General features: G+C 49.9%; 1 protein-coding gene across 2 annotated transcripts in view; it reads left to right on the top strand.

The window, feature by feature from the left end:
• The window catches only part of cpne4a (copine IVa), a 51,910-nt gene continuing 41,062 nt past the window's right edge, over positions 1–10,848 (top strand). The window contains exon 1 of one of the 2 annotated variants that reach the window (XM_066643254.1): positions 1–165. The gene's annotated coding sequence lies outside the window, so the exon portion shown is untranslated. Of the gene's footprint in view, positions 166–9,577; positions 9,645–10,848 lie in introns of those variants that run through there. The other variant, XM_066643260.1, reaches the window with a different exon arrangement.

The raw sequence follows: 10,848 nt of genomic DNA, 5'->3' as shown, positions 1-10,848 counted from the left end.
GGCAGGGAGGGGAGACACTCCCGCCCTTAGAGTGAGTGTGAGAGGGAGAGAGGGAGGATGGAGTTGTGCTGTTTGGAAGAAACAGGGCTGTGATCTGTTCTCCACTGAAAGAGAGGAAGAGACAGACAGAGAAGAGCCGGGCTGTTTTCTCTCTTCCTGCTGAGGGTGAGTTCACAGCTCTCCTTTTTCCTCAGGTCTCAGGTCAGTGTGTGTTTGCAGGCTACAGGTTCCTCTCAGCTGCGAGGTGTTCACTAAAGTCATAAACCTCTGCCTTTATTTGCTCCTAGACTCTTTTTGAAGACATTTTTACCTCAGTCTTTTTAGTTTGGGCTGGTGTTTTATGTCCTGAAGCTCTTCTACCTCTTTACCTCCCTGTACTTTGGCTTCTTATTAGTTCTAACTTTCCATTCCACCTTAAATGAAGTCTCAGGTGCTTACAGTAACTGCGTGTACCCTAGAAAGTCAGTTTAAGACGGTTATATTTGTAGATTTAACTGAGACTTGGTGTGTGACTGTCCGTGTGTAGGTTGCAGAAGGTACGTTTGATTAATTCCACCTTAAATGAGTTGTACAACAGGTTTTAACAGTGGAATGTGTGAATTAAAACTTAACAGAACAGGGGGGTGTGACTATTATCAGTTTTGTACAAACTACAGTAATGTTCTCAGAAATATATACTAGCCACCTTAAATAAATGTGTCGACTCAGTGGAGCTTTGTCCACAAAGGTTCATTTGAGTTCACCCTCTCAAGTCTTGGTTAAATGTTTGTAGACACCAGTGTTTCCTCTGAAGTCAGTGGTTTTAAAGTGGTGCAGAGTGGACTTGGAGGTTTTTCTAGTGGTGGTGAATGGAACCAGACGTCTCCATGTCTCCAACAGCTACAAATCCCCTCTACATCAGTGACCACCACTCATCTAAAGAGCTTTATATGGAGTGGTGATGGACGACAGTGGACATCTCAGCTACGTCCTTCTCCACCAGGACTGGGTTTAAACTTCACCACTTTCTCCAAACTACGGTCAGACAACAGCCGTGGGTCCTCCACCGTCTACTGTCCTCGCTTTCTGTGAGGGGCTTTTAGAGGAGGACGTCTGATTCCATTCACCTCCACTGTCCACTGTCCTCCACCGTCTACTGTCCTCGCTTTCTGTGTGGGGCTTTTAGAGGAGGACGTCTGGTTCCATTCACCTCCACTGTCCACTGTCCCCCACCGTCTACTGTCCTCACTTTCTGTGAGGGGCTTTTAGAGGAAGACGTCTGGTTCCATTCACCTCCACTGTCCCCCACCGTCTACTGTCCTCACTTTCTGTGAGGGGCTTTTAGAGGAAGACGTCTGGTTCCATTCACCTCCACTGTCCACTGTCCCCCACCGTCTACTGTCCTCACTTTCTGTGAGGGGCTTTTAGAGGAAGACGTCTGGTTCCATTCACCTCCACTGTCCACTGTCCCCCACCGTCTACTGTCCTCACTTTCTGTGAGGGGCTTTTAGAGGATGACGTCTGGTTCCATTCACCTCCACTGTCCACTGTCCCCCACCGTCTACTGTCCTCACTTTCTGTGAGGGGCTTTTAGAGGAAGACGTCTGGTTCCATTCCCCTACACTGTCCACTGCTCTAGAACGTACTCTAAACCCAGAACTCTCTCCAGTTCTGTGTTTACCTTCCTCACTGTGGCTTTAACGTCAGGAGTGTGCTCCTCTTCTGCTGTGGAAGCACTGCTCTCTTGGACACGTTGTTGAATGTAGTGTCCAGAGGGGTGTGGAAGTAAGAAGGAAAATGAGTGATTTGGGAAGTTATTGGTGTCCAGAGAACAGGATCAAATCAGAGCTCAGAACAAGAGACTAATAATGCTCAGCTCTCCCTGATTGGCCACTTTCAGGGTTAATTTGCATATCCATGACTCCTTAATGAGGCTGCCTAAACTGTTATTGTGGTAGTTAATGCTGTCTATAGGATCTCCTGAGGCTGTACGAGTTATTTTATACTCTTTGACTCTCAGTGGAAACAGTAAGATTGGGGATATGAATGAATGAGCCTTGAAAGTTCACTGAGACCAAATTCTAGGGAAATTGATGAGAATCATTCTCTCGGGATTAAATACTTTTCTTTTTTCTAATATAAAATTTGGGGTTCAGCTTTTATTCACATTTTCTATTCCACCTTAAAAGGTGCAGCTCTTTAAATTCAGGTACGTAAGTGTCTGGTGGGTCGCGGCACGGTGGTGCAGCAGGTAGTGTCGCAGTCACACAGCTCCAGGGACCTGGAGGTTGTGGGTTCGTTTCTCGCTCCAGGTGACTGTCTGTGAGGAGTGTGATGTGTTCTCTCTGTGTCTGCGTGGGTTTCCTCCGGGTGACTGTCTGTGAGGAGTGTGGTGTGTTCTCTCTGTGTCTGCGTGGGTTTGCTCCGGGTGACTGTCTGTGAGGAGTTGGTGTGTTCTCCCTGTGTATGCGTGGGTTTCCTCCGGGTGACTGTCTGTGAGGAGTGTGGTGTGTTCTCTCTGTGTCTGCGTGGGTTTCCTCCGGGTGACTGTCTGTGAGGAGTGTGGTGTGTTCTCCCTGTGTCTGCGTGGGTTTGCTCCGGGTGACTGTCTGTGAGGAGTTGGTGTGTTCTCCCTGTGTATGCGTGGGTTTCCTCCGGGTGACTGTCTGTGAGGAGTGTGGTGTGTTCTCTCTGTGTCTGCGTGGGTTTCCTCCGGGTGATTGTCTGTGAGGAGTGTGGTGTGTTCTCTCTGTGTCTGCGTGGGTTTCCTCTGGGTGACTGTCTGTGAGGAGTGTGGTGTGTTCTCTCTGTGTCTGCGTGGGTTTCTTCCGGGTGACTGTCTGTGAGGAGTTGGTGTGTTCTCCCTGTGTCTGCGTGGGTTTCCTCCGGGTGACTGTCTGTGAGGAGTTGGTGTGTTCTCCCTGTGTCTGCGTGGGTTTCCTCCGGGTGACTGTCGGTGAGGAGTTGATGTGTTCTCCCTGTGTCTGCGTGGGTTTCCTCCGGGTGACTGTCTGTGAGGAGTGTGGTGTGTTCTCTCTGTGACTGCGTGGGTTTCCTCCGGGTGACTGTCTGTGAGGAGTGTGGTGTGTTCTCTCTGTGTCTGCGTGGGTTTCCTCCGGGTGACTGTCTGTGAGGAGTGTGGTGTGTTCTCTCTGTGTCTGCGTGGGTTTGCTCCGGGTGACTGTCTGTGAGGAGTTGGTGTGTTCTCCCTGTGTATGCGTGGGTTTCCTCCGGGTGACTGTCTGTGAGGAGTGTGGTGTGTTCTCTCTGTGTCTGCGTGGGTTTCCTCCGGGTGATTGTCTGTGAGGAGTGTGGTGTGTTCTCTCTGTGTCTGCGTGGGTTTCCTCTGGGTGACTGTCTGTGAGGAGTGTGGTGTGTTCTCTCTGTGTCTGCGTGGGTTTCTTCCGGGTGACTGTCTGTGAGGAGTTGGTGTGTTCTCCCTGTGTCTGCGTGGGTTTCCTCCGGGTGACTGTCTGTGAGGAGTTGGTGTGTTCTCCCTGTGTCTGCGTGGGTTTCCTCCGGGTGACTGTCGGTGAGGAGTTGATGTGTTCTCCCTGTGTCTGCGTGGGTTTCCTCCGGGTGACTGTCTGTGAGGAGTGTGGTGTGTTCTCTCTGTGACTGCGTGGGTTTCCTCCGGGTGACTGTCTGTGAGGAGTGTGGTGTGTTCTCTCTGTGACTGCGTGGGTTTCCTCCGGGTGACTGTCTGTGAGGAGTGTGGTGTGTTCTCTCTGTGACTGCATGGGTTTCGTCCGGGTGCTCCGGTTTCCTCCCACAGTCCAAAAACACACATTGCAGGTGGATTGGCGACTCAAAAAAGTGTCTGTAGGTGTGAGTGAATGTATGAGTGTGTGAGTGAATGTGTGTATCTGTGTTGCCCTGTGAAGGACTGGCGCCCCCTACAGGGTGTATTCCCGCCTTGCGCCCAATGATTCCAGGTAGGCTCTGGACCCACCGCGACCCTGAATTGGATAAGGGTTACAGATAATGAATGTATGAAAGTGTCTGGTGGCTCTAAGTGCTCTCCTCCAAGCGTGTTTAACTCAGTGCCAGTCCTAAATACGTTGCATTCACTGTGCTTTTTTTTTGTCGGTGTCCGTTTTCAGGATTTTCCCGATTGAGAGCTGAATTCTGGTTTTGGTTCCGGCTAAGAATATTCATCCTTCCCCAATCTTCATCTCTAAATGAACTGTAATCACAGCGTTAGCTTGCGTAGTGTTGGTACAGCTTAAGCGCTATCATGACTCCTGGTTATTTTTACCACTGCGCTAGAGAGGATTAGCCGTTTTTCCGAGAGATAAGAGCTTCTTTGATGGGCTCACCTGAGTTTGTACAAATACAACAGATCCCTTTTCCTGCTCTGGGATTCGGGAGTGCGTCCTGATTCCGAAGAGGGGGAAATAAATGCTTACGGTTGTTAGATCGTGCTCTCGCCTGGGGCGCTATTCATAGCCTCTGTTATGCTAATACCTAGCTTCCCATAGGCTTTGACAGACTTGTGTAAAACAGGAACGAGCGATCCGTCTGTCAGAGGTTTCACCGTCCTTTCAGTACATTAACGTCTGGGGTAATTATCCAGTCACGGGAGAAGATAACACACCGCGCTTTTCCGAAGATGCTAGCACGTTTATGTGATTGTAATGGCTGATGAACAGATTGCATCCCTGCGAATAATGGCTGGCGCTCGGACGAATGGGGATGAATGGGAATAAGGATAATGAGATGGGCTGACTTTCAAGTTGCTGTAAAATCCACTTAATCTCCTTTTTCAGCCACAAAACTCGGCGTACTTCGCCTCGCACCCGTCATTGTCTGTTTCTCCGATGATTCCTCCAGCTTCTTGGTGGCTTTTGTCTTTTTTTTGTGAAGATTAACGACCCCACTGTCGCGCTGAGAACAGTCTAATAAAATATTATCACAGCGCAGGTTAATGAAGAGGGCCTTCCTCTCGAGCCGCTATTGTCTGAGGGCGGTGGATGACGTTGGGAGACGGACGCCCCTTGGGATGTGGTGATTAGAGAGGGTCGTTGTTTCTCTCCGCTGTAATGTGACTCAGCGATGCTGTTCCGTAATAGCCCTCTCTCGCTCCCCGTCTCTAAGAATAATCAAAGCCCAGGGAGTGCGGCCTTGGACCCTGAGAAATGATTAAAGACCAGGAGTGAACTCGGGGTCGTCCCGCGCTCGTCGGTTCATTCATCATCGCTCTCCGCTCTTTAACGTCCAGGTAATTAGGTGGTGCTCACCAAGGCCGCGTCGCTATGATCGGAAACTTAAGAAACTCCCTAGAATTAAACATGCGCTGTTTTCTAGTGCGCTTCGTGGAAATCTGTGCTCTGATCTCTCCACTGCGCCCTCTTCTGGCTGCGTCCCAAACGCTGCCATGTCCAAGAAACTAGTGCTGTCTTTCATTAAAGGTACATTAATATTAATTAACCACGTTGTACCTTCTTAAGATAAACTTTTAATAGAGAAAATTACCACTGCTGTGCAACTCAAAGCTCAAACATAGAGGTGTGTGTGTGTGTGTGTGTGTGAGAGAGAGAGAGAGAGAGAGCATGTGTTAACCTGTTAATTTTGACAGCGCCATATGAAGCATGTCCAGAGATTTGTAAACACCCCTTAAATGTGTGAACTCGGGTGTTTTTTAAAATAACACACGCACATGAATCATAATGAGACACTCTGGAGCAGCTGCACATGAGTCTAAGCTCTCCGTGCCCCTGTGGGATGGAGGGATACCCTGGATTGTAAGATTGTGCTGACTGTTCTAGATATAACACGACGTAGAGCACAACAGCATAGGCACCGATCCATATTCGTGTGTGTGCTAAAGAGTTAACTCTGAGTCATTCACCATTCGTGTGTGTGAGAGAGAGAGAGAGAGAGAGAGAGAGAGAGAGAGAGAGAGAGATGTGATGGTATGACAGCGGGTGAATGGAGGCGGTGGGCTCCCAGGGGAGAAAATAATGGCTCTGTGAGGAGATCAGATCAAGGCCAAAAAATCTCCCTAACGCCCTTCAGAACGGTGCTGAGACTGAGTAACTCTTTGCAGGAGATTAAACTAAGTTCTAAGGCCGTGATCTGTTCTGAGGCTCTGATTCTCCAGTGTCTCCCCAGGACCCTCTACGGACCCCCCTCAGGTTTATTTGAGCAAAATGATCCAAATGTGAACCCTATTAGAAATGACAGACAGAGGCCTTCCTAATTAATCCCTGGAGCCGTTTAAAGGCCACCTATTACTGAAAAATCCCTTATTTGGTGCATCTCCAAATTAACGTGGGGATCTGGAGCCCACCAAACCACACACTGTGAAACTACATCACTCAGTGAGTTTACTGTGTGCCACCTTAAACTGGAAAAATGGGCTAAAACGAGCCATTTTTATTTGCTCCGCTTTTGACAACAAGCGCAGAGACGTTAGATTGGCCCCGCCCTCTCGTCTGCGTCTGTCCAATCACAGCGCTGGACCCGCGTTTATGTGAGAGCGCAAAGGCGAGGTTAAAAAACAGACACAGAGTGCGGAGAAATAAGAGCACTGAGTGAGAACAGAGTGAAAACGGCTACAAACTGGAGGTCCTGCTCCTCGCTCCTCACTGCTGTGCGCTCGGGGTCGGGGTGAACAGCGAGCGGCTCGTTATCATTTAAAGGACACAGACGTTTCGTTAAGAACCAGACCTGTGTTCCGCTGTGGAGAAGAGCGGGGTCTGATTGTTTATGGATTATCAGGCTGGATGTAAACAGTATCACCGATTTAAACCTGTGCTACTGAGCAATAGCTTGTTTGATTCGGGTTCAGCGGGGTTCTCAGTGAACGATCCCGTACTCTGTCTGCTCTCAGCGTGTGGCGATGACTGACGTCCGTGACATTTCCCCGCTGTCGGTCGACAGCCTGTAATCACAGTGGCTTTGTGGGCAGTGAGATAAATGACACTCTCACAGTAATTGACCGTTTCATGGTCAAGCAGAGAAAGTACAGGTTGCTGGACGGTGCCTGGAAGTCTGCACGGGATAACGGCCGCTCCAGGACCCTCGCAATTACAGCAACCTGAGGGTCCTGCTGTGGGTAGGCGCTGGGATTTGTGTGTGGAGTGTGTTAGCGATGGATTTGTGGCTGGGACTCCACGGGTGGATGGTGTGGTTGGAGATTACGGGGATCAGTGTGTGGTGCTGGGCGTCTGGAGAGACCCTTGAGCCCCTGACTCTCTGAAGCCGAACAGATAGCGGAGGCTGAGAGGACTGGCTCCTTTTAACGCTTCAGGAAGCTTCTGATCTCCAAAATCCTCCCTCGTTTTTTTCTCCAACACCTTCCCAAACAAACCCCAGGAGGCTGCAGGGAGTTTACCACGGGCTGACTGAGAGGAAAATGTGGAAATGAATGAGACCTGAGTCACGAGGAAGGTACTTAGGGTCAGGGGCTGGTGTTGGTGATTAGTTCTGGGTCACAAACCCAACTCCAACTCATCCCAGAGGAACCCCATCACTCCAGAGAGCACAGTTCCACTGTTCCACACACCAGAGGAACCCCATCGCTCCAGAGAACACAGTTCCACTGTTCCACACACCAGAGGAACCCCATCGCTCCAGAGAACACAGTTCCACTGTTCCACACACCAGAGGAACCCCATCGCTCCAGAGAACACGGTTCCACTGTTCCACACACCAGAGGAACCCCATCGCTACAGAGAATACAGTTCCACTGTTCCACACACCAGAGGAACTCCATCGCTCCAGTGAACACAGTTCCACTGTTCCACACACCAGAGGAACCCCATCGCTCCAGAGAACACGGTTCCACTGTTCCACACACCAGAGGAACCCCATCGCTCCAGAGAACACGGTTCCACTGTTCCACACACCAGAGGAACCCCATCGCTCCAGAGAACACGGTTCCACACACCAGAGGAACCCCATCGCTCCAGAGAACACGGTTCCACTGTTCCACACACCAGAGGAACCCCATCGCTCCAGAGAACACGGTTCCACTGTTCCACACACCAGAGGAACCCCATCGCTCCAGAGAACACGGTTCCACTGTTCCACACACCAGAGGAACCCCATCGCTCCAGAGAACACGGTTCCACTGTTCCACACACCAGAGGAACCCCATCGCTCCAGAGAACACGGTTCCACTGTTCCACACACCAGAGGAACCCCATCGCTACAGAGAATACAGTTCCACTGTTCCACACACCAGAGGAACTCCATCGCTCCAGTGAACACAGTTCCACTGTTCCACACACCAGAGGAACCCCATCGCTCCAGAGAACACGGTTCCACTGTTCCACACACCAGAGGAACCCCATCGCTCCAGAGAACACGGTTCCACTGTTCCACACACCAGAGGAACCCCATCGCTCCAGAGAACACGGTTCCACTGTTCCACACACCAGAGGAACCCCATCGCTCCAGAGAACACGGTTCCACTGTTCCACACACCAGAGGAACCCCATCGCTCCAGAGAACACGGTTCCACTGTTCCACACACCAGAGGAACCCCATCGCTTTAGAGAACACGGTTCCACTGTTCCACACACCAGAGGAACCCCATCGCTCCAGAGAACACGGTTCCACTGTTCCACACACCAGAGGAACCCCATCGCTCCAGAGAACACGGTTCCACTGTTCCACACACCAGAGGAACCCCATCGCTCCAGAGAACACGGTTCCACTGTTCCACACACCAGAGGAACCCCATCGCTCCAGAGAACACGGTTCCACTGTTCCACACACCAGAGGAACCCCATCGCTCCAGAGAACACGGTTCCACTGTTCCACACACCAGAGGAACCCCATCGCTCCAGAGAACACGGTTCCACTGTTCCACACACCAGAGGAACCCCATCGCTTTAGAGAACACGGTTCCACTGTTCCACACACCAGAGGAACCCCATCGCTCCAGAGAACACGGTTCCACTGTTCCACACACCAGAGGAACCCCATCGCTCCAGAGAACACGGTTCCACTGTTCCACACACCAGAGGAACCCCATCGCTCCAGAGAACACGGTTCCACTGTTCCACACACCAGAGGAACCCCATCGCTCCAGAGAACACGGTTCCACTGTTCCACACACCAGAGGAACCCCATCACAATGTGCTTTGTCAGGTGCTTGTTCCTGCCACTGACCCGATGATTCCAGGCAGACTCTGGACCCACCACAACCCTGTTCATGATAAACTACTGATAGAAAATGGTGAGGGAATGAAGGAATGAATGAGTGAAGTGTTAGAAGAGTGTACCTCTGTTTAGTCGGGTGTTGTAGTGTGACACTGACGGGTTGTGTGTAGCTAGAGGCTGCATTTCTGCTGTTTTTTTATTGTTGTGTTTTTTTCCTCTGATCCGAATCCCGTCCTGATCCCGTTTCTCCAGCAGAGCCTCGGAAAGAAATTGGACGGAAAACTCCTCCCAGAAGCTGCTCCCGACCGTGGAGCTGTTGTTGAGCATTGTGTTTGTGATAAAACGCTGACAGCTAATTAGTGCAGAAAGAAGAGAGTGGGGCTCTGCGTGGCAGAACGTGTGTGTGTGTGTGTGTGTGTGTGTGTGTTTCATAGGCTTTAGGCTGCTTCTCTCTGTGGCAGGTGGGTGGCAGGGAGAATGTGAAGTGTCAATGGGACGAAGATCTCAGTTCTTACACTCTTCCCTTTCTCCGAGGAATTCCTTCCCCAGAGGTTTTCTCTTTGATTCCGACAGAAAACTCCCTGCCTTACACACACACACACACACACACACACACACACACGCTCTCCATAACAGGAGCAGTCGGCTGGGACTGGAGCTGTCAGCTCTGTTTTGCTCTCTTCCCACAAAAGCCCAGCTTGCGTACGGCTTCAGTTTTAATTTGACCGTGTGACAAAAGCCCAATGAGTTGCTTTGATTTAAAGGTGCCATCAGTCATTTTTACCGCCAGGAAGTCGTAAACAATATTAATGAACGTGGCTATTTATTATTTTTACATATTCTTCTATAAAATGAACTGGAAACCTTCCGGGTCCTCTGTGGTGGAAAAGCTCTATGTGAGGATTTGATGGCATTCAACCTTCATGTAAACACAGGCGCTGGTGTTGGGGATTAGTTCGGAACACTGCTACAACTCATCCCAAAAGTATTGGATGTAGCTCTATCCATCGCTCCAGAAAACATTAGCCTCTTGACGTTAGCCTCAGGGCACAGTGAGGTTAGCCTCATGTACAGCTGCTCCACACTTGTTTCCTGCTTTTCTACAGAGATTATATAACAATATTTAAAAAATATAAACTCTGAGCCCGCGTGGTGTGTGTATAAAACTACAAAACACTGCCAAAACACATTTAATTTAGCATCTGTGATAATGAGGCCTGGGTTGAAGCGAGTGTAGTGTGTGGACAGACGCTAACCTGCACTGTAGTTGTGGCTATCAGCTGGAATTGCTCACTCTGGGCCAACGCTCCTCTCTCCAGACCTTTAAATCGACCGAAGGGTCAATAACTGATGTTTTTACTGACAGTAATGGGGTGTGTGTGGGCAGCTGGGTGGTTTTAGTGCTTGCTAAATGACCACATATAATAGAGGTAATGGGGATCTGCTGCTGGAGCCCAGTGGAAAGCTAATATCCGCTATTGCTCAGAGCTAGCGGGGGCTGTCCTTCCCTAGCATCAGACTCAGAAAGTTCTGGATTAGATCTAGTAATCTTGATGTGCCGGTTTGTGAAAATGTAAACTAAAGTGGATCACAGCTTCAGCTATATGTCGCTGAACATTAGCATGATGTCGCTATCAGGGCTGAATTTGGTTTTCTCCATTTTTGGGAAACACTTGAGACCATTTACAGTGTGTCAAAACTTAATAATGAATGAACTATTAGAAAAGATGCTAAACATCTTGAAATAAATGATTT

This window comes from Hoplias malabaricus, chromosome 1, assembly GCF_029633855.1.
Source record: "Hoplias malabaricus isolate fHopMal1 chromosome 1, fHopMal1.hap1, whole genome shotgun sequence".
Classification (NCBI taxonomy): domain Eukaryota; kingdom Metazoa; phylum Chordata; class Actinopteri; order Characiformes; family Erythrinidae; genus Hoplias; species Hoplias malabaricus.
Note: the sequence above shows the minus strand (reverse complement) of the source record. Positions and strands in the feature narration are given on the sequence as shown.